Source organism: Podarcis bocagei (genome assembly GCF_964188305.1).
Source record: "Podarcis bocagei genome assembly, chromosome: 1".
In the NCBI taxonomy this organism is placed as follows: domain Eukaryota; kingdom Metazoa; phylum Chordata; class Lepidosauria; order Squamata; family Lacertidae; genus Podarcis; species Podarcis bocagei.
The window spans coordinates 75,669,336-75,692,779 of record NC_138125.1 but is presented as its reverse complement, the minus strand read 5'-3'; the positions used below and the strand labels follow the sequence as shown (position 1 = coordinate 75,692,779).

The 23,444-nt window shown below is 43.9% G+C and overlaps 1 protein-coding gene across 1 annotated transcript in view; it reads right to left on the bottom strand.

Annotated features, from left to right (window-relative positions):
- Nucleotides 1-23,444, bottom strand: part of PTPRJ (protein tyrosine phosphatase receptor type J) — a 95,420-nt gene that overhangs the window by 70,934 nt on the left and 1,042 nt on the right. The window lies entirely within an intron of this gene.

Below are 23,444 nucleotides of genomic sequence, written 5' to 3'. Positions count from 1 at the left end.
CTGAAGCAAAGTTCTTAACCTGAGGTACTATTTCTGGGTTAGCAGGGTCTGTAACCTGAAGCATCTGTAACCTGACGCATCTGCAACCCGAGGTACCACTGTATTGCACACAAGCTACAGTTCCCAAGATTCTTTGGGGGAGGAGTCATGACTGTTAAAGTGGCCTAAGATGGCTTTAAATGTATAGTGTGGATGTGACATTAGTTGGCTCGTGCTCTGCCTACTGTTGGTCTCCCAGCCTTTGCCCTACCATCCCAATGGGCACCAGCCACCACTGCTAGTGAAAACTGAAGCAGGAAGAAGAAGAAGAAGAAGAAGAAGAAGAAGAAGAAGAAGAAGAAGAAGAAGAAATCCTGTCTTTCACTCCCTTTAAGGAGTCTCAAAGCGGCTAACATTCTCCTTTCCCTTCCTCCCCCACAACAAACACTCTGTGAGGTGAGTGGGGCCGAGAGACTTCAGAGACTAGCCCAAGGTCACCCAGCAGCTGCATGTGGAGGAGCGGAGAATCGAACCCGGTTCCCCAGATTACGAGACTACCGCTCTTAACCACTACACCACACTGGCTCTCAGGAGGCTCTTTATTCCAAAACATTTTTATCTCTGGCCCCACTCAATGTCAACATGCATCCCAACAGATTACTCCAAAGGAATTTAAACCCTGACAAAAGGTTGTCCCCACACATCACAACCCTCCTTCTACTTCAAAAAAGCAAGCTTTCAAAGGTTGCTACAACGCTTTTGAGTTGCTCCTTCCTCACTGTCCTATCATGTTCACTTAGAAGTAAGACTCATTGTGTTCAATACTTCTTACTTGCTAGTGAGTGTGTTTAGGGGCTGCAGCCTTAGACTACCCTTCTTCTGGGAAGACGCCTTAGATCCTTCCACCATCTCCGCAATATTGCAGTGAGTCAAGTGAGGAAATTTTCCGCCTCTGACCAATCTGTCAGCAGCTTGAAGCTTCACCACAATGTCACCGCAAGCTTGTTCTCCTTTTCGGGGGCTTCCGTTCTTGGCAGAGCAGTGCCAGTAGCCTGTTGTCAAAACAGAGTTAACCCCCTCTTGTGCCAAGCCTTAACAAACAGAGGCACCCTGGGCCTGTAGAGGAACAGGAGACATTGTCTGAAAATAGGTCATTAGCCATGACAGCTAGTTTCAACCATACTCTCAAGTTGTTTGGTCAATTTAACATAGTTATCCAATGATCAAAAAACTTGTTGGCTTAAGATCAGAGTTAAGGCCCAAATCCATACGGGGACCAGCAAAGAAGACCTGCCTTGTGCTAGTCCTGTCTTACCTTACAAAACATCTGAGCCTTACTACATTGTTAAAGATTTCCTCCTGTGAGTTCACCCACGCCTATCATGAGAAGACCACACTGTCGTAAGAGATGAAGGGGTTGCAATGGTTAGGGGGCATAGTCTCCCATGACAGTTTCTCAGGTTTCCAAATGTTGGGCTGCAAAAGGTTGACAAGCCCTTCTCCAAGTCGGCTACTTTTTCAGTCGCAAGTACAGTGGTACCTCGGGTTACATACGCTTCAGGTTACAGACTCCACAAACCCAGAAATATTGCTTCAGGTTAAGAACTTTGCTTCAGGATGAGATCAGCAATCGCATGGCAGCAGCGGGAGGCCCCATTAACCAAAGTGGTGCTTCAGGTTAAGAACAGTTTCAGGTTAAGAACGGACCTCCGGAACGAATTAAGTACTTAACCCGAGGTACCACTGTAACTATAAGGGAATCTCTGTAAAGATGTTACCTCAGTGGCACTGGGCTCGCTGGAAGTCAGTTAAAGTTGAAGAGAAAGGGGAATGGTTAAGTGCTGGCCCTGCGACACAGATAAGGGAGACTTTGTGGTTATGATAAGGATGTAGCAAAGCTAAGAGGTTTTGGGATACGGTAATTGCTGTACAAATTCCATTAGATCGTCTTTTATGTCTGCTGAACTATGTAAAAAACTCATGTACTGTAGCACCAGAACATCAAAACCAGCACTATATATAATCACGACGGCCAAGATTTTGTATGCGAAGTCACGGAAAAGCAACTGGAAACTCAACAAATCAGATCTTGGAAGAAAGCTATGGGAACAACTGTATATTATAAAACTAATAGTCACGCTAAAGGAAAAGGAAAGATTTCGAGACATTAAATGGAGCCTGTTAAAGAGGGAACAAAGCATTTTAAGGGCAAGGAGTAGGTTTCAATGAAAAATTTGCTGCATTTATAAATTGAATGTTTAATTATTTATAACTGGTAAACCATTTGAGGAATGAGGACTGTTGGCCTTACTCACTTCACAACATGTGATTTATTTATTTATACTTTTTAATTATTGTGTATTATGAATAAATGGACTTAATTATTAATTTTTAGATGTACAATATAACAAATACTAACACTCTTAGAGCATATTATATATTGTACATCTAAAAATTAATTATTATGTCTATTTATTAATAATATGCAATAAATAAAAAGTATAAATAAATAATAAATACTAATAAATGGGCATTTCAAATGGTGCATTTCAACCTGCTTCAAGATATGTGAGAAATGGTATGAAAATGTGACCTGGTATGATGGCATATGTTTTAATGATTTATTTTGCATTTTGTTGTATATTTTGTTATTAGCTACTTTGGGCATTCCACAAGGATATATGCTTAAATAATAAATAGATCTGTCACAGGAAGAAGAAAGGAAGACTGTGCACAGAGGGATATTCTTTGGGAGAGGATGTGGGGATAACGTGCAGTGAGAAGCCCCAAGCAATCATCTTGCATTCAAAGAAGCACCAAGTCTCTCATTCCATTAGTGCAAGAATTTACCCTTGTGCAACAGAGCTTTCTTCCCTCTCCTTCCCCTGTGCACCCCCTAAATCTGTTCTGGTGTTTCCCCCAATTCTCTGGAGTTTAGGGAAGGGTACAGGGAGAGAAGAGGGGAGGAGTTCCATTGTGCAAGCGTAATTCTTTGTGTTAACAGAACAAAGCCCCTGGATACCACCCATAAATAAATAAAATATTCATATTGATGTTGTTTGCTAAATTTGCAAGGGGCAACTAGTTGGGAAGGCAAGTATCTGCCACTTATTATTACAGTGGTACCTCGGGTTATGAACTTAATTCGTTCCAGAGGTCTGTTCTCAACCCGAAACTGTTCTTAACCTGAGGCGCGCTTTCGCTAATGGGGCCTCCCACTGCTGCCGCGCCGCCGGCGCACAATTTCCATTCTCATCCTGGGGGAAAGTTCTCAACCTGAGGTACTGCTTCCAGGTTAGCGGAGTTTGTAACCCGAAGTGTTTGTAACCCGAGGTACCACTGCAGTTGGCTTGGTAAAACATGTGACTTTTTATCTGGGGACAAACTGTAGCTCAAATTAATGGGCCATGTAACCCTTTCTGCTTTGATAACTTTCTGGAAAAACGAAATCAGTGCACAGAAAGCAGGGGCATCAGTGTTCAAGATTTATTTTGTAAAGCTGCAGTGGGGAACTGAGAGGGAGGAAACACAGAAACTGTTCTGGAATTGTAAAATTTTGCTGATCTTGGATTTTCTGATACTGCTTGTAATCTGAAATGTATAAGCAGCATGGGTTATTGCCATCCCCCCCCCCCCATTTCTTTTCTTTCTTAAAAAATAAAGAACCCAAAAAGGGAGTTGGGGTAGACATTAGATTTTGACTAATGTCCTTAGCTGCACAAGCCACAGATGCCATTAATTATATTATTTACTGCTATTACTCATTGTAATAGGCCCTGGTGGGAGAGAAAGCAAGGAACCCAACTGTAGGTGGAGGCTGAGCCAATGACTAACAGAGCCAACTAAGGCTAGTTTTGTCCCCATTTTCCTGCTGAGTTGCAAAGGGGAACACTAAAGCCAAGGAGGAAGCAGAGAGCCAGGCCGACCCTCTGGAAAAGGGGGGAAACCACCAAATAGGAATTCAAATAAATAGCCAGCACGTGTAGACACAAAGTCAGAAAAGCTAAAGCACAGAATGAACTCAGGCTTGCTAGAGAGGTTAAAAGCAACAAAAAAGGCTTTTATGGGTATGTTTGTAGCAAAAGGAAGAACAAAGAAACAGTGGGGTCACTCAGAGGAGAAGATGGTGAAATGCAAACAGGGGACACAGAAAGGGCTGAACTCCTCAATGCCTTCTTTGCCTCAGTCTTCTCCGATAAAGAAAACAATGCCCGACCTGAAGAATTTGGAGCAAATGATTCAGCAAAGGAAACACAGCCTAGAATAACTAAGGAGATAGTACAAGAATACTTGGCTAGTTTAGATGTATTCAAGTCTCCAGGGCCAGATGAACTGCATCCAAGAGTATTAAAAGAACTGGCAGATGTGATCTCAGAACCACTGGCAGTCATCTTTGAGAATTCCTGGAGAACAGGCGAAGTCCCGGCAGACTGGAGGAGGGCAAATGTTGCCCCTATTTTCAAAAAGGGGGAAAGAGAGGACCCAAATAATTACCGCCCAGTCAGTCTGACATCAATACCAGGGAAGATTCTGGAGCAGATCATGAAGCAAACAGTCTGTGAGCACCTAGAAAGGAATGCTGTGATCACCAATAGTCAGCATGGATTTCTGAAAAATAAGTCATGTCAGACTAACCTGATCTCGTTTTTTGACAGAATTACAAGCCTGGTAGATGAAGGGAACGCAGTGGATGTAGCCTACCTTGATTTCAGCAAGGCATTTGACAAGGTGCCCCATGATATTCTTGTAAAGAAGCTGGTAAAATGCGGTCTTGACTATGCTACCACTCAGTGGATTTGTAACTGGCTGACTGACCGAACCCAAAGGGTGCTCATCAATGGTTCCTCTTCATCCTGGAGAAGAGTGACTAGTGGGGTGCCACAGGGTTCTGTCTTGGGCCCAGTCTTATTCAACATCTTTATCAACGACTTGGATGATGAACTCAAGGGCATCCTGATCAAATTTGCAGATGACACCAAACTGGGAGGGGTGGCTAACACCCCAGAGGACAGGATCACACTTCAAAACGACCTTGACAGATTAGAGAACTGGGCCAAAACAAACAAGATGAATTTTAACAGGGAGAAATGTAAAGTATTGCACTTGGGCAAAAAAAAATGAGAGGCACAAATACAAGATGGGTGACACCTGGCTTGAGAGCAGTACATGTGAAAATGATCTAGGAGTCTTGGTTGACCACAAACTTGACATGAGCCAACAGTGTGACGCGGCAGCTAAAAAAGCCAATGCAATTCTGGGCTGCATCAATAGGAGTATAGCATCTAGATCAAGGGAAGTAATAGTGCCACTGTATACTGCTCTGGTCAGACCTCACCTGGAGTACTGTGTCCAGTTCTGGGCACCACAGTTCAAGAAGGACACTGACAAACTGGAACGTGTCCAGAGGAGGGCAACCAAAATGGTCAAAGGCCTGGAAACGATACCTTATGAGGAACGGCTAAGGGAGCTGGGCATGTTTAGCCTGGAGAAGAGGAGGTTAAGGGGTGATATGATAGCCATGTTCAAATATATAAAAGGATGTCACATAGAGGAGGGAGAAAGGTTGTTTTTTGCTGCTCCAGAGAAGCGGACATGGAGCAATGGATCCAAACTACAAGAAAGAAGATTCCACCTAAACATTAGGAAGAACTTCCTGACAGTAAGAGCTGTTCGACAGTGGAATTTGCTGCCAAGGAGTGTGGTGGAGTTTCCTTCTTTGGGGGTCTTTAAGCAGAGGCTTGACAACCATATGTCAGGAGTGCTCTGATGGTGTTTCCTGCTTGGCAGGGGGTTGGACTCGATGGCCCTTGTGGTCTCTTCCAACTCTATGATTCTATGATTCTCTGAACTGGTTGTAAGTAAAGAAGCAAGTGAACTTGGAGGAATCAAGATGGAGGTTGGTAGGGCAGGTCCACACTACTGTTAATACAGTCGTACCTTGGAAGTTGAGCAGAATGCGTTCCGGTTTTTGATCGTTCAGGAGCCGAAACGTTCAGCAACTAAGCCATTCGAGATCCAAGGTACGACCATACTACTATGCCACCACTTACAACTAACAATTCAGGGGCAGAGGAGGCTACCCAAAGGCTCACAGTTGCAAAACTGCCTCATGCCCATTTTTAAACCCACCAACTAATATCTGAACTTGTGATCTTCTGCAGGGGTGATCTCCACCTTCTCATTGTGAACTGGGCTACATTCCTGCTAATTTACACTGGATTCTAAATCCAGCGGCAACCTAGGAAATCCAGTATTCTCACAATTTAATTATGCCGAATGATCCTCTTTTCTTTTTCAGGAACACAAAATCAATAGCATTTTTTACTTCATACGTGTATAAAACGTTACTCTTGCAACAGATGAGGCTTAGCTCTCCCCTCCAGAAACTTCCGTGTGATGCAATGTTTACTAAGCCTGGAGGCATCTTGTTCCTTCCAGTATTTGCATGCTCTGTTAGTTTCCAGTATACTTCGTTCTCAGTTGTAGGAAGTTCTAGTCACAGCATGGTTCCTTAAGCATTAATCACTCAAACTTAGCAACGCTATACCCCAAGGACTGAAAATTCAACTTCTAATCCTGGTTACCCTTTCAAGTGATTCATGTACATGATCTCAGCAATCTACACAGTTACCCTGTAATGTAGGCCAGTTTTGTTACCCCCTTGTTACAAATGGCAGACTGAGGCTAAGTGGTGGTAGCCTGCCTTAGGTGAATTGAATAACCTAAGGCTGAGGTGAAATTTGAACTCAGGACCTCACAGCTCATTCTCTCATCTTTTTCTCTCTTTCTTTACACCCGAGATACAAAAGCAGAAATTTATGCTTGTGGGTTCTAGTTTGAGCATCTGTTGTCCATCCATACATCTGCACAAACACATTTCTGATGAACTCACCACAATTTCTAAGCAAACTTGCACTTGAAATCCTAAACTCACAGGTCATCTGTGGCATCCAGTTCAGGAGCTCTTTCGATTCATCACAGGAAGCTATTTAGCATTTTTTAATAATAAAAAAATACAAAATTGGCTGTGGCACTATGAGTCACCTGCTTAGATACAAAGCCTGCCAGATTAAACCCATGTGCATTTTTCATAATGACCTCATAGCAGGCAACGGGTGTGGAAGGCACACTTGATCACCTGGGGATTATCAGTGAATGGAACAATGCAAACGTATTAGGCACTGTAGTTGGATAGGAAGTCTCCAAAAGGGTATTCTGTACCCATCTGGATTTCATTATTACAGAGTTGGGCAAAGAGTATTATCTGGCAGGGCCCCCCCAAATTCTTAATTTGGGGCCAGTGTTGCAGTAGTCATTTTGGCCTAGTATTAGTATTTTGCAAACCAAATTTATAGCACAAAGCTTTTAAGCTAACATCACATCTCTCTCTCTCTCTCTCTCTCTCTCTCTCTCTCTGTGTGTGTGTGTGTGTGTGTGTGTGTGTTGTCAAAAAGTGTGATACCTCCTCTACTTTCTCAGTGGTGGTGGTGAGTTTCTTACAACCCCTAAGGAAGCTTATGGAGTTCAATCCTAATAGGATAGCAGTAAGGCATCACAGTAAAACGGAATAACCAAGACATAGATAATCCATGCAAATAGTTGTACAAGGGTTTTGCCTTTTTAAAAGGTAATTTTGGGGGGTGTACAAAAAAAACAACACACCCTAGTGAAGCAAACTATGAGAATGCCCTCTTTCCCTATCTCTGCTGCACATCCTAGTAGAACTTGCCCTTACTGCATAAGAAACTAGCAGAGAGAACACATTCTTTCAGGTGTACTTCTCTGCTCTGTAAGTTCAGTCATTGAGAACCTTTTGGCCAGGGGTAGGCAACCTAGGGATGCAGGTGGTGCTGTGGTCTAAACCACTGAGCCTAGGGCTTGCCGATCAGAAGGTTGGTAGTTCGAATCCCCGCGACAGGGTGAGCTCCCGTTGCTCGGTCCCAGCTCCTGCCAACCTAGCAGTTCGAAAGCATGTCAACGTACAAGTAGATAAATAGGTACCGCTCCGGTGGGAAGGTAAATGACATTTCTGTGTGCTGCTCTGCTTTTGCAAGAAGCAGTTTAGTCATGCTGGCCACATGACCCGGAAAAACGTGTCTGCGGACAAACGTCAGCTCCCTCGGCCAGTAAAGTGAGATGAGCGCTGCAACCCCAGAGTCGTTTGCAACTGGACTTAACTGCCAGGGATCCTTTACCTTTACCTTTTTTAGGCAACCTAAGGTTTGGGGGCCCAATTGCCTCCTCAATCAAGCCCATGGACGGTCCAGGAATGAGCGTGTTTTTACATGAGTAGAATGTGTGCTTTTATTTAAAATCCATCTCTGGGTTATTTGTGAAGCATAGGAATTCATTCATTTTTATTTTTATTTTCAAAATATAGTCCAGCCCACCACATGGTCCGAGGGACGGTGTACCAGCCCACAGCTGAAAAAGGTTGCTGACCCCTGCTTTTGGCAGTCCAACCATTACGCTGGTAGCCGCTACTGAACAAGTAGCAACTCCTAAGCTTTAGAAGCAGCTTTCTGTTTCATTGCAACAGGAACTTTAAGTGGGCTGCTTTATTCATTCAAGGGTTTTTGGGGGGGTTTGGTATTTGGTCCCTGCTCCTTCATCTATTTTGTTTCTATTTTATTGATCCGATAGTCTTATTTTTTAATATCCCTCATGTCAGAGCTGCTTGAAGATCCTAGCTCACAGAGGATCACGCTAGCCAGCGATCATTAAGTAAAAGTCTTTATTGAATTACAGTTTCCATTCTCACGCTGCTGCGCGCAAACTCTACGTCTAGTAGCTAGATCGGCGAAGCTCCGTCTGAATCTCCGCCCCGTGTGCACCAACTTAATATCCTAGCCTTGCTCCACCTTTTCCGCCTGACTGTCCTCCTCTGGGTCCCTCTACCCCCCGGGGCTTCTTCCTTCCGGGATTCTTCTGACGCTGACCCGGACCCTCCTGCCTCCTTGCGCCGGGCTTTAGGACCTGGTTCCCTTTCGGGGCTGCTTACTGCGCCGCCTTCCTCTGCATTTGAACTTGGCGCGCGCGCCCAACCTTCCACCTTCCTCTTAACCGTTTCTTCGCTCCCCGATGGAGGTGTGGCCACTCCTGACTCATGCCCTCCCTCCTGTGGTGAGCTGCCAGCGCTTCCCCCCTGGCTCCCTTCCTCTTCCCTGCTTCCTGGCGGTGACGCTGGTCCCGATTTCCAGCTGCTCCCCCCTGAGTCTCTTCTGGCTCTATCTTCCTGGGGTGCCCCCCTTGACTCCCCCCTTGCCCTGGCCACTGGTGCTCCTTTCTGTGAATCCTCTGATTCACTGGAAAGACTAGGGGATCTCGGGTCGTCGTCATCACTCATCTTTTCTTCTGCCTCCTCCCCTTCGCTCTCTGTTTCCTCCCTTGCCCGTGCCTCTGCTCCTAAACCCCTGACACCTCACATTGAGATCCTCGCATTATTATAGCTTTAAATTATCTAATTTTTTATTAAAATATATCTAATTCTATATATGAAGTCATATATGATAAATATAAAACATATAGGAACAAAACAGGTTCAGCGGTAGAATTCCTGCTTTGCATGCCAAACATCCTAGGTTTGATTCCTGGCAACTCCATAGCTTCCTTGGCAGAGCATCCGCTTTGCATGCAGAAGGTCACAAGTTCGATCCCATGGCATCCATGGGTGGGCCTGAAACCCACTGCCAGTCAGTGTAGACAGTACTGAGTTAGATGGACCATACAAGGCAGTTCCTATGCTGCTGTGGGATTGTTTTAATGAGCCTTTTGCTCCAGAATCGACATAGAAGATGGTCTGTGGATAGCGGGGGGCAGGCACTCACACACAAAGAGCTGCATTTGCATGTAACACTAAACCACGGCTTAATGCTACATGGGTGGAATGCAACAAGCTCAAGCAAACAGTTGTGTTGAGAACTCCCTGCTCCTTTCCCTCCTATGTGGCCTGGAGATAGTTTTGTTTTTTAAGAATGCTGTTGTTTCATAAGAATTAAGTAACCTGGGTTACAACAAACTGTGGTTTCAAAGCAAGCCGGCGTCAGACAACAGGTTATGAAGCTGACCAGTTTAATTTACCAGAATTTCAGGCTTCCTGATTTGTATTGCACAACATGACAACATTATTTGAAGGCTGAAGTCATCTCCCACCTATGTGAGAGGAAGAAAGGGGAAGGGAAGAAAACCAGTACTTGATGGGCTCACTTTAGTTTGCCCACATAGTGCTAACCCATGGTTGCGTTTCTCTTTCTCCTGCCCCCCCTCTCCTGCCCCCCATATGGTGTCAAGGAGCCCCATCAAAGATGGCATATGGTTCTTGCCTTCACCACATACAGAGAAACCCAGAAATGGGAGTTAGAAACTCTGCAAAGATAAATCCATCATCTTATCTTACTGGTGACACTCAAAGAGAATTGCCTGCATGTGCAACCAAAAGGAGAAGTACCTGAGGAGAAAGATCATGTTTCCGTCATTCTTTAGTGCTATTTCAAGGCTCATAAGCAACATTTATGGAGATAGGGCCTATAATCAATGCTATTTCCTCAACCAACAAGTGAAATAATTATTATACTGCTGCATGATCTCCATAAAGTCTCATTGTGTTTCCAAAGAACTTTCCATCGAAGGATCTTTGTAGGTGATGGAACGCCTGGATTTCCCCCTCTGATCTGTAGCCATGCAGTACCAGCACTGCAATAGCCTTTATGTCTAACCCTTGCCACTCCAGACAGTAAGGCTTAGATAAAGAAAATACAGTGGTACCGCTGGTTATGTACTTAATTCGTTCCGGAGGTCCGTTCTTAACCTGAAACTGTTCTTAACCTGAAGCACCACTTTAGCTAATGGGGCCTCCTGCTGCTGCTGCGCCACCGCTGTACGATTTCTGTTCTCATCCTGAAGCAAAGTTCTTAACCCGAGGTACTATTTCTGGGTTAGCGGAGTCTGTAACCTGAAGCGTATGAAACCCGAGGTACCACTGTAACTTTATTCAATGCCTCTTAAAGAGCCAGTAGGCTAGGCCCCAGGATAGAAACTGCTAGTGTGACCCAAGAGGATCATAGGCATCTAAAGATGGAGAGGAGGATTGTGGCCCTACTGGTTCTTCAGGACCTCCCAGCATCATTTACTATCAGCCATCAGTTTTTACTTTGCTGCTGGGGATTTGAGAGTCCAAGGTGCTGGTACTGAAGTTGTTTACCTTGTACCACATAGGGCAGTTCCAGTGGTGGTTGAGCATCTAAACCAGCACAGTGACTTTCTGAGACAGGCAGGTGTGCTTGCCTTCCATGTAGAAAGAGAGTGGGGGTTGTGTTTTATATTTTTAACATACGAGAGCATTCAAATCTGTCACTCACGTCTTCATTCTGAAGTCGCACAGAACCAGTAGTGGCGCACTGTATCTGTTTTCTGGGTTATTTAATCGGGTCATATTGGCGCGATGCCAATGGCAGAGATCACTACTTGCTTGCAATGGAAAAAGCTGTGGCCTTGCTTTGAGCTACACTGTACTGAGGTGAGATTTTAGGACTGGAATCCTAAATATACTTTCCTAGAAGGAAGTTTCATTGAGATCAATAGGACTTATTTCTATGTAGCCTTGGTTTCACTGGGGCTACATTTTCCCAGCAGTAACTGCATAGCTTATGAGTGTCATAGTTGCCTTGGAAGAAAAGGGACTTTGACTATTTAAAACAATGTTTACTAGTTAAGGAATTTTTTCTTGCCATCAGTTAGCCAAGGGTCACAAAGAACTGAAAAAACCCCAGTACATGCTTCACACTGCTGATATATCCAAGATGATTAATGTTTATCAGCAAAGACTCAAAGGCTTCACTCTTTATGCTGTGCCAGCAAACCAATCCTCAAATGGGTGTAAAGAATGTGAATTAATTTGAGTGTTGAAAGTAAGCACCAACCAGTTAAACCGCATACTGCAGCGCATTAGAAATGATGGGGAAATAGTACTGCTTAGGGTTCTCCCATAAAGTATATTAATCTGCTAATATTTGGGGTGGTGGATCGTGTCAATATTTACACTCATATTATGTACTGTCATCTACCGGTATATACCGTATTTTTTGCACCATAACACTCACTTTTTTCCTCCTAAAAAGTAAGGGGAAATGTCTGTGCGTGTTATGGAGGGAATGCCTACGGGTGGCATGCCTACGGATTTTCCTCCTCTAAAAACTATATGTGTGTTATGGTCGGGTGTGTGTTATAGAGCGAAAAATACGGTAATATTAACAGTCATTTTGCACAGATGGATATTCAGTTTTTTTGTGGGGGTAGCTCTTATGATAATATCCTCTCATACGAACAATTTATGGCTAACATTTTTGAGCGCCTCTTTGAGATGGTTTTCAATTGTTGTATTTGTGAGTCAATTCTGGATGGAAAGCAGGGCATAAGTACGTAATTCAATATATAAAGTGCTTTCTGAGCATTCAAAGCACCTCATATGCATTCTATCCACCACCTCTAATATTAGTAGGTTAATTTGCAGATTAACTTTTAGGCCTGGGGGCAAGAGGGGATACGTGCCCCGGGCAGCAGAACAGCACCCTGCATGGGACAGAGGCACACTGCAGCCACATCACAGTCCTTATGTTCTGGCCAGATCCCACATATTCAAAGAGGTGGGTGGACACTAGGAGCGTAACCAGCAGGAATGTAAAGGTGAAGTCAGGCCCTGACAATGGATGAGGTGTGGTTGGCTATGGCCCCTCCACAGTGTCCGATAAAAGCCCTCTTCCTTATCCACCCCAAGAAGAGGAAAGTGTGAAGCTGCAGTGGCCAACCCAGTGGCAGGACAATGACAACAATCAATGGTGAAAAAGTTTCTCCCCTTTGTCCTCCATTGACACTCCTCCTCACATTCCTTTTCCTGGAGCCGGCAAGAAGGTGGGACTTTCTATGGAAGCCTGAATGGGGCACAAAGGGGATAAAGACTTGCTCCTCTTTGTTCCCTTAACCCAGCACTGCTGCTCTCAGAGAGACAGGGGGCAGGGGGAGGCTGCAGGGCAGAACCTTTGCCCCCCAGAGCAAAATCTGTAGATCTGGCAATGGCAGCTTTGTAAGGTAGTTCAGTATTATTGCTCCTGTACCGCAAACGTTGACTGAGGATTGAAGGAATAGGAGTGGCTTGAGTTCATGGCTAAAGTGAAATTTTGGATCACAGCCTTATGGGTTCAGACCTTACCTCGGGTTAAGAACTTAATTCGTTCTGGAGGTCTCTTCTTAACCTGAGGTACCACTTTAGCTAATGGGGCCTCCCGCTGCTGCCGCGCCACCATTGCGCAATTTCTGTTCTCATCCTGAAGCAAAGCTCTTAACCTGAGGTACTGTTTCTGGGTTAGCGGAGTCTGTAACCAGAAGCATCTGTAACCAGAGGTCAGTTCATTTGTACTTCACAATTTCCTTGTGTCAATTTCCTTGTTTAAAGATAGACTGCAGGAGAGTAAATATAAGCAAAGAATTTTCTGGGTGGTACGGTTTTCTACTTGGTTGACTGAATTACAACAAGTATGGCATACATACTTAGCATACGTACATTTTTATCTGCCAGGCATTCTTATATGTGGTAGAATACACACAAACTTATGACCTGAAACATATGAGTAAGGTAGCCTGTTTCTTAAATATGCAATAAACTGTGGTGATGCAGACACTTCTCCCTCACTCATAATACTATAAGAGAGGGCCTTCTAATGAAGCTGAATGGAGGGATATTCCGGACAAATAAATATTTATTCACAAGGTGCATAGTTAAGGTATGAAATTTGCATCCACAGGATATGGAGATGACCAGAAACTTGGACAGCTTCAATAGAGGGTTAGGCAAATTAATGGAGGAAAAGACTATCAGTGGCTACTGGTTATTGATAGCTATGTGCTATCTTCATGAGCAGAGGCATAAGGCCCCTGAATATCAGTGGCTGGGGAGCACAAGTGGGGAGAAAGCTGTAGCATTCATGTCTTGCTTGCAGGCTTTTCACCTGATTGACCACTGTGGGAAAAGAAAGCTGGACTAGAAAGGGTGATCTAGCTGGACTCATCTTAAGTCAGCAACAGGGAACAAGATCAAGCTTCCTACTCCACATAGACCGATTACCTGACATCACCGTGTCATCAGGTAACCCAACCTCAAAAGGAAAGAATTGGGAGCACATATTAACTATGTTCACCATTCTTTCCTTTCCTTCTTTGCAGCCCAGCTTGTCCTCCCTGTGGGACTTCCTGACAGCATCAATCAGCTGACTACATCAAGCCTAATGGCAACTACATCAAGCCCAACTTTAGGCAGGAATCACCTGCACTAGAGGAACTCCACAGTCCAGCTAATCCCTGGAGCTTGCTGTGAGCACCAGCCAGCACTGACAGCAATCTTAACAGTTTAAGATTAGAACTGTACCTTTGTATTCACATCGTTATCTGCTATACATCTGACATCACATATGACATCAGGTGTGGCGCAGGTGGGCGTGGTTTGCAGAAAAAGGCAATTTTCTCTTCCTGGCAAGACATGTACATGCATATCTCTGGGTCTCCCCTGCCTTAATACACATGCATATCTGTGTTTTTTTTAATTGGAACTTTTAGGAAACACTAAAAGCAAGATTAGAAATGAGGCTTAATTTAATCTTAACAATGAATTATTTCATTTAAGTTACAACAATAGCTGTTAGTAAATAAATTAAGTTTGTGGTTCGAGGACCCGATCCCTGCATAGTGGAATGAAAACATAAGGACACGTGATATAAGGTTAATGGGCAAGAAAAGGCCACAACTTTATTGATTACAGCAAGTGAAAAGGTATTGGCTTGGGCATTGGATTACATCAACTGACTCCACCCACTCGGAGAGGGGTGAGTCTAAAACAGGGGGGTTTATTCACCAGTAGGTGGAGCCTGTTGATGCTAATCCAACTATAAGCTCTCCCCTGATGTCACCGAGGGTTGTGCCATGGCCTCCCGCCACGCAGGCATTGGACAGAATACACGACCGCCGGATTCCTTTAACCGAATACCCAAAAATTGAAGGCGTAGGCGATGGCCACACCTAGCCCTTCGACACACCACAACACATTATTCCAATCCCTAACCTACCCACCAATACCACGAAAGTTGTGACGATTGCTACGAGGTAGGCGAAAAAACCAAAAAGCCTAACGCCAAATGGAAAAACTCCTACCAGGCCCCCCGGACAACCAGGGCGACCAACCTAAGGTCCATAGCAAGGCCAAAAGAAAACTGAAACCCTGCTCTAAGGGAGTGGAGGGTGGGTGACTCGCAACGGGACGACAAAAAGTGAGGCCGGGAGGCTGGCGCCACAGCAATTTAGGCTGCTGTACACGGCCCCTTGAAGGCACCTGGTTGGGCGCCTGGCCGTGGGCGCCAGCCATGTGAGTGGGAGGCAGGGGGCAAACGCCCCCTGCTTGGGGCGGAGTCCGGCTCCCGCCCACAACCACTCTTGCAGGAGGAGAGTCTTTGTGTTTAAGAAGATAAACTTTCTGGAACAATTATTTGCAAAGTCATGGTTTTGGTACCTCAATCTGCTGCAAAACTCCATCCCTATGACTTTACCACATTTCAGACAGCCTCTTCAGTCTAACCCTCCCATCTTTTCTTTCCATGCATCTAAAGGTTGCAGGCATCCATTCTCAAATTTATGCCTACTTTATGCCCATAGGTCTCAATCCAAACATCTCACCTGTTCCATAATGACTGTGCTATCCTTGTGCATGATCTAGCCATGATCATGATCTAGTGCATGATCTAGCCTAAGTACCATGCCCAATCCCCTATCTGATATGGCCTATCACACAGAAAATGAGCATATGCAAATCTCAACCCCATAAAAGGACAAAACCAAGCAACCTAGCTGAAGCCAGCTACATGAACAGTTAAGCAACGGCACATACTCTTGGCATCATCCTTCAACATATGCCAAGTAACTGCTGCCAGCTGAGCAATTGCTGCTTTTCATGTTTATGGAGAGACAGTTTGTGTTTGTGTGTGGAATTGTTCAGGTGAAAAATATGCCCTTCCTGGCTACATATAGCAGGGGTCAGCAAACATTTTCTGCAGGGAGCCGGTCCACTGTCCCTCAGACCTTGTGGGGGACTGGACTATATTTGGGGGGGGGGGTGAACGAATTCCTATGCCCCACAAATAACCCAGAGATGCATTTTAAATAAAAGGACACATTCTACTCATGTAAAAACACGCTGATTCCTGGACCATCTGTGGGCTGGATTGAGAAGACGAATGGGCCGGATCCGGCCCCCGGGCCTACCCATGACATATAGGGTCAAAAATGAGGCTCCAATTAATTTCCATCAATTCAATCCCATAATGAATTCCTAAAAGATGTAAAATAGCAAAAGGTTGCTATTTTAACAAAGTGTTTGCATACATTCACCATCACTGTGGTGAAACAAAGAGACTGTTTGGAAGATTGACTATACACAGCAGTTGTCTGGCAAAGAGCTTTGGTTATGGCAATTTGGAACCAGGTTCAAATCCCCACCACTTTGCTTACGCCGAGGGAGGACAGGAGCGCTTGAGCAAATTGCTATCTTTCAACCTTGACCAACTGACCAAGTCCCTGTGGAGCTAAAAGTGGTGATCTGAGCAAATGTGAGAAAAAGCAAGACAGAACAAAAAATTGTCTTACGATTTAATTTGCTATAAAGAGGCTAATTCACATCGCTAGCTAGAGCTAGGCGCAAGAAACAGGACTTGCCATATGCAGAAGCCACATGAAGAAATGGAACAGAACAGAAAAAAGATCTCTGCTGGATCCGGCCAAAGCCTGTCAGGACTATACATATTGTCACCTGAACCGAGGCATATTCTCACTGCTTTCTTTTTACAGTACTACATCTCTCTTTGTAGTCTTATTTTATATTATTGGTGCAGATTGCCACTTGAGCTAGTTTTAAAGCTAGCCAAACGAGTCTTCTGACACTTAGCAACCTCTGGTTTTTGTCTTTTGTTTCAAAGTTTTGCAGGAGCAGGCAGCTAATAGTGTTCTCTTACTTTTAAGTGAATAGAAGCCAATTAGCAGATCTCAACTGAGTAGCGGAAAAAGAATGTAGAGCAGAGATGAGTCTTAAGCTTGCCATATGCAAGAGGCTCTATTTTTGGAAAAAGGAAGCGCTTGGTTGCTATATCACGAAGCTAGCCAACTTTCATATTCTCCAGCAGCGAGCCTGTAATTAGTAGCAGTAATTAGTAATATCCATCCTCATTGTGTAATCAGAAAATTATATTATGTACCAACACACCAACATGCTTTCAAATCTCACGTTTCTCTAACAAAAGATAATTTACATGGCATGAAAATTCTCAACAGTAAGCTCCAGGTATGAAGGTCCACTGAGGGATGAGCTCTTAACTGTACACAGAATTTCCATCTCTCTCTCTCTCTCATTTTAAAAGTTGTGGCTAATCCTGAGAAATTAAATTTCAGTGTGACATTGTTGATATGCCTTCTCTCACTGCAGGTAATGCAGCTATTTGTCATTTCCCCCATTGCCTTGGAAGGACCGGGAGCAGCTGTCCCAAACGAATACTTTCAGGCCAAGAGAATAGCCCTATTCAGTTGTTCTCTGCACACGCAAACACAAGTTTCCATTGCATGAGAGGGAGAGTGACCCTGCCCCTCCCATGCATAACCCATCACCATTCCTTCAGTCTCTCGTGGTGCTGGGAGCCAGGGAACCTTCCCAGCTGAAGGAAGTGCCTTGTTTTATTTAAGACCCAAGAAGATTAGACTGTTAAATCATGCAGGGAACTTGTTTGAGTTGAACCGCCTTTCTGCTGCAAAAGTTCAGCCCCCAATACATTGGGTAGGGAGGGAGGTTGCAGCAGCAGGGTCATATGGGAGGGGCAGGACCATTTGCATCGTAGAATCCTCTCACTATTCACACAACATTAATTGCAGAAGGGAAGGGAATGACTGATATGGGATAGCAACTTAATTTATTCATTTAAAGTGCACAAGAGAGAGATGGAGATAGAGAATGAATTATTGTAGTAGTGTCTGTTGATTACATATCTGCCGTCCACTAAAAATAAAGACTGTATTGACTTTATTTTGTATTTGATTTAGAGTTTGTCTGCTTCATTGATATCACCTTGATTTATTCTCAGATTGCTAGCCCTTAAATCCACCCCCTTTGTAAAACTACATGTGATATAGCTGAGCACTGGCTATACATTATATTTTGCTGATACTTCCATACTCCAAGCTTGATTTATGTATGCATTCTCTGATCATTACTTGCAATTCTACACTTTTACGACTCATGCACCTTTGTCTATCGGAGATTTGGAAACAGATATTTAGAGGGTACTTTCCTAGGCTGAATACTTACGCATGTTGGGAATTGTCTACGTTCTGAATTGGTCTGGCTTCAGAAAACAAATTTGGCTGCAACTGACTATGATTTATTAACTCTGCAATGAACAAAAGAGAGGATGCTCATCACAGATTCAGTGTAGCAGCAACCAGAGGAGCAGAAGCATTTGCAAGCAAACGAAACCTCTGCCAGAGCTTTATAGGATGATCACAGACACTATGCTGCATTGAAAGGATAGCACTATTCTTTGGACATGTGTGAGATTTTACATCCACACGACAGGTCTTGGATGGGTTCCTCTACAGGTGGAAGCACTGCTCCAATGCCAATGAAGATTACTGCATCCCAATCTGGCTTTGCTTTTGCAGGGGAGTGGGGGGGGGGCTCAGCAAGATACCCTCCAGTAGACCCCACTACTGCACTCCAGTTCTTCCTCCCAGAGAGGATAAGTAATGGTGGCTACTCACTTGCACTGATGTTAGCAGTTGTGCCACTGGTGTTTCACCAGCCCCTCGGCCTGCATAACTCTGGTGTAATATTGCATCCTTGACCACTATGCTACAGCAGCACTTATACTCACATGATACTCACAAAGGTAAGCCAATAAATGCCACAGGTAAACAGAAATCACAAGGGCTGATCAAATTGGTTGCTTGGATACTAACAAGCCCATGGTGACATTTAGGAATTTGAAGTATTTCTCAGCCCTACACTGAACTGATGCCTAAAAAATTGATGTTGATGCCTCGGAATCTTGAGTATTTTCTCTGCCCTGCTGACCTCTTTTAAAACGAAAGTTTCCAAGGCCATATTCTAAAGCACCCTTTTCATGCGAAATGGAAAGGGGGGGCCTGGGGGCAGAGAGATAGAAATTAACTAGATGTATAAAGTGTAAAAAATGTAAACGCATAAACTAAAGACAGATGCTCAGTCAGGGGGCTGGGGGCAAAGAGAGAAGAAGCAGCAAACTGGACTCACAATAACAAAATATTTGCTTTGAACAGAGATGCTTTGTAATGAAATAATTCACACTGAAGCTTTTTAGCAAACTGCCTTGGGGCAAATAAAGGGAGAAGCGATTGGAAAGATGCTGCAGGAATAGAGAGAACTGCCCTCTAAGAGTCCTCCCTCTTTTGCACTTGCCACTCCCCTTCCCTCTCCATTATCCAGTGTAAAGTAGACACAAAAACTCCAGATATGCTTCTCCCCGCATTAGGGAAGTAAGAGAGATTAAATGCTGACTGTGATAAGAGCATTTGTAACTAATTAACTAGCAGCAACACAACTTAAGCTTATTATAGCGGAACTGTGACCGTCTTCCTCAAACTTTGGTCACAATACGAGTGTAAACAGCTTCTGGGAAAGGAATGCAAGTTCACCAAGGAACGAAGAGCTTATGTGCATTATCATTAAGCAGACTTCAGAAAGAATAAGTGGTGGGAAGGAGCTTTGGGACATATCAGTAGTTCGAAGAGGTGGGAACCAGTCCATAAAAGCATATGCCAGAACAAATCTGGGACTCTTTAAACATGCTGCAAGGGTGAATAATCTGCAAGTAAAGCCACTGTAGTCAATGGAGGCACAGGGCTTCAACTAAAATGTCAGGGCGATCAATCCCATGCTCTGAGTCACTGCCACAGGGCCACTCCCACATTCGTCTTGCTGTTGACAACAAAAATGCCCTAATCTGAAAAGTAAACCTTGATAAGTGGAACTAAACCACTTGCAACCACCAGGGCCAGCCCCAAAGGCTATAGAAGCAGAGAGAACATAGGAAACTCAACTGACCATTGGCTCATCTAGAGCAGTATTGTATCCATTCACTAGGGGCAGCTGTCCAGGGTTTTCACTCTCCCAAACCTACCTGGAGATATCAGGGACTGAACAGGGACCTGGTGCTCAGCCACTGAGGCTCGGCAGGCTGGCAGGTTACATGTCAAGAAACATTTATCCATTATTTTAAAGCTGTGTTAATTCAGAGTCTCAAATTTAGCCATCTTATTCCTAAAAATTACATTTTGTCCCGTCCCCCCCCCCCCATATGGGTCTTAAAGCAATTTACAGAGAATAAAAATATACAACATAAAAAAGTAAAACATCAGAACAGCACTCATGGTGCAAAGGCCTCCTGAAATAAAAAGTTTTAACCAGACAGCTGAAACTTAGCAGCGATGCTGTGTGCCTGTTTTCTAACGGGACGGAGGTCATAGTGTAGGGCCCACTACACTGAAGGCACAACTGCTTGTTGACTGGAGCCATCCTTCTGGTCCGTAGGGGACCACTAATAGTGCTCACCCATTTGATCTCAGTATTCAGCTGGGGGAAGGCAGTCCTTAAGATATCCTGGCCCTTAGTTGTTCAGGTCTTTGTACACTAGTACAAAAAATATGACTCTGGCTCTGCAGCAGATGGAAAACCAGTGCAGGTCTTTTAACACCAGTGTTATTGTTGGCCATACTGTTCCCATCACCACTCTAGCTACAGCATTCTGCACTAGCTGGAAATGTTGGACATCACCACAGCCTAGCATTGCAGTAAACCAGTCCTGAAATTACAAATGTACCGACTGCCATAGTACAGTTACCCTTATCCAGGAACGGTGTAGCTGATGCTGATAAAAGGCACTCCTAGCCATCAAGGCCACCTGGACCCCAAGTGGCAAAGATGCTCACTATGGCGTTCTGGTTCTGGGAAGGCAATTCAGATGGGTGCCCCGCTCCTCTCCTCTCCTGTAACTCTCTAAGAGTTGGTCAGTGAACGTCTGAAACAGGCAGCCTCCTGTACTTGTGAAGGCTCCCCAAGAATTTTGTCCTCATCTCCATTATCCGTCCTCATGTGTTCACTTTACTTAGAATCACACCATCGAAAGAGGACTACTAAAGTTTTGTGGCTTGACATATTTGAAAGATTATTATATATAGGCTACATACCTGGGCTGGGGAACTGGAGGCCCTGGGGTGTTTTTCTGGTGGGGGGGGGCAAATATGGCCCTCCAGACCTTTCTTACCTGGCCCTAGGAATTCTTCCCACCCATCTCTCCAGTCCACATCCCTTACTAGTCCTGCCAGTGTTTTTGCCTGGCTGGAATGTATACTTGAACTCTGATAATGCCTCTTGCTTGTTTGGGTGGAGGATAGAGAGGGGCACAAGTGTGTGGAAACTAGCTGCATGAAGTCAAAATTTACATGTGCTGGTCTGTAGATTTTTGCCTTTGGACCCACCCATTACTGGCATGTGGCCCTTTGATGGTTACTCAAGAGGAAATGTCAACTGGTTTCTGAAGACGCCCAAAACCACATAAATAAATTACTGGGGAAATGTTAATATGCAAGAAGCGAGCCCTTCCAACATTATACCTATATGCATTAAAGTGTATTCACCCATAATCTTAGAAAGTGACATTAGATGAGGCCCCAAGACACTATTGACATCAGCTTGCAGTTCAATGGTCCAACTCCAATTATTTTCTTCAAATACCTTCTACAACTTTAATTACCTTTTCCCAAATTAGGCAATAAAGTTGTTCAGGTCTCATAACTCTAGGGAACATCTGAGAACTTCATCAAGGGACTACCACAACTATTATGCAGCAGATCAGAAGCCTTTTTGTTCCAGACATGGGGTGACCTTGTCCAATCTTTGCAGTAGTTTTCTCCTACAAAACCATTCCTAATGTATTTTGGATTCTTCCATCTTTGGGGTGTCTGTTCTCCCATATCTTAACCAGGACCACCACGCGTGTGCATACACTACACACCTGTTCTCTGAAAGTTGATTCTTTTCTCATATTAAGACTCCCAGAAATACCAACATTCAGACCAAGTTAGATTAGATGATATTGCTTTTCACCCAAACATTTAATGCAGTCAGTAAAATCTGACCCAGCCATCTCTTTTGCTTCAAAAGGTATATCATCTACCAATAGCAATGATGATGGGAAAGTTGTGTACAAGAGAGAGAGAGACCAAGAAATAAAATGACTTCTTTTTCCACTGCTGTAAGGAAAGTGATTGGGGTTTTTTTTGGCTTGCAGCATATTCAGAGTTCTTTGGGAATAATGGACAATGACAACAGCAGTGGCAATAGACTAGGCTAGCCAATACAATTAAGCTACATAACCAATCTATGTTACAGCAAAGAATGCAATCGCCTATTAAAACCATCACTACACACTGCACTTTGATCTTCTTTATGATAGCACTCCTTATCTGCATTCCATCATATCCACGGTAGGGCAGAACTACATGTCACAATGGCTGTAGGAAACCCTGGGGTCATACCTGCATCTTCGTCAGCAAATGACTCAAGCACAGTAGCAACACAGGTGCTCATACACATCTTGCAACCTGCCAGTACTCACATCTAGGGGTCCTTGGCCCAATTGGGTTTTCCGCCGCTTAGATGGATTTAGTATAGAACATGTAGTTTTGAAACCATTAATAGGTGCATTTGCAAGATTAGTTAATGGGCAAAAGGCAATAATCTCATTCCAGATCAATTATCCTGACCAAACACAACTTTCCATTTCTGTAGCCATAGCAACTAGCATGAATTAAGATCACCATTCCATGCTATCACCCAATATTACACAATTATACTCTGTGTTGGCATCCAGAATAGCTACCACCCCCTCTTTTCCTAATTATAGATTAACATCATGGTTTCTTCCAAAAACTTAGATTTAAAGGATATGTAGGGGGTGGGGAAAGTTTTTTACTTTTATCATTCTTTAACCATGCTAATTTGAGAGCACAGCAAGACGATTTAAAGGGAAATGAGTGCAAGTTATGTGATTTTGAGCAGGTGCTCCAACATACATTATTAAGGTTGGCTACTGTTTTAAATCTGAGTCTAAATACAAGCAGCTGAGGTGTATCAAAGATTAGATTATCTGGATTAGTGATTTTACAGGCATGATCAGAGATCACTTCAAAACACACAACATGCGTGTTCAAAGTCCTAATAAGTTCAATGCTGCTTCCTCCTTAGGACTGCCATGCTATGTAATCACTAGTCAACAGTTCCCTATATCTGTAATTCAAATAGAAAAACTGCATCGGCTAGACAGAATGTACATCAAAAGCTTTCTTTCATG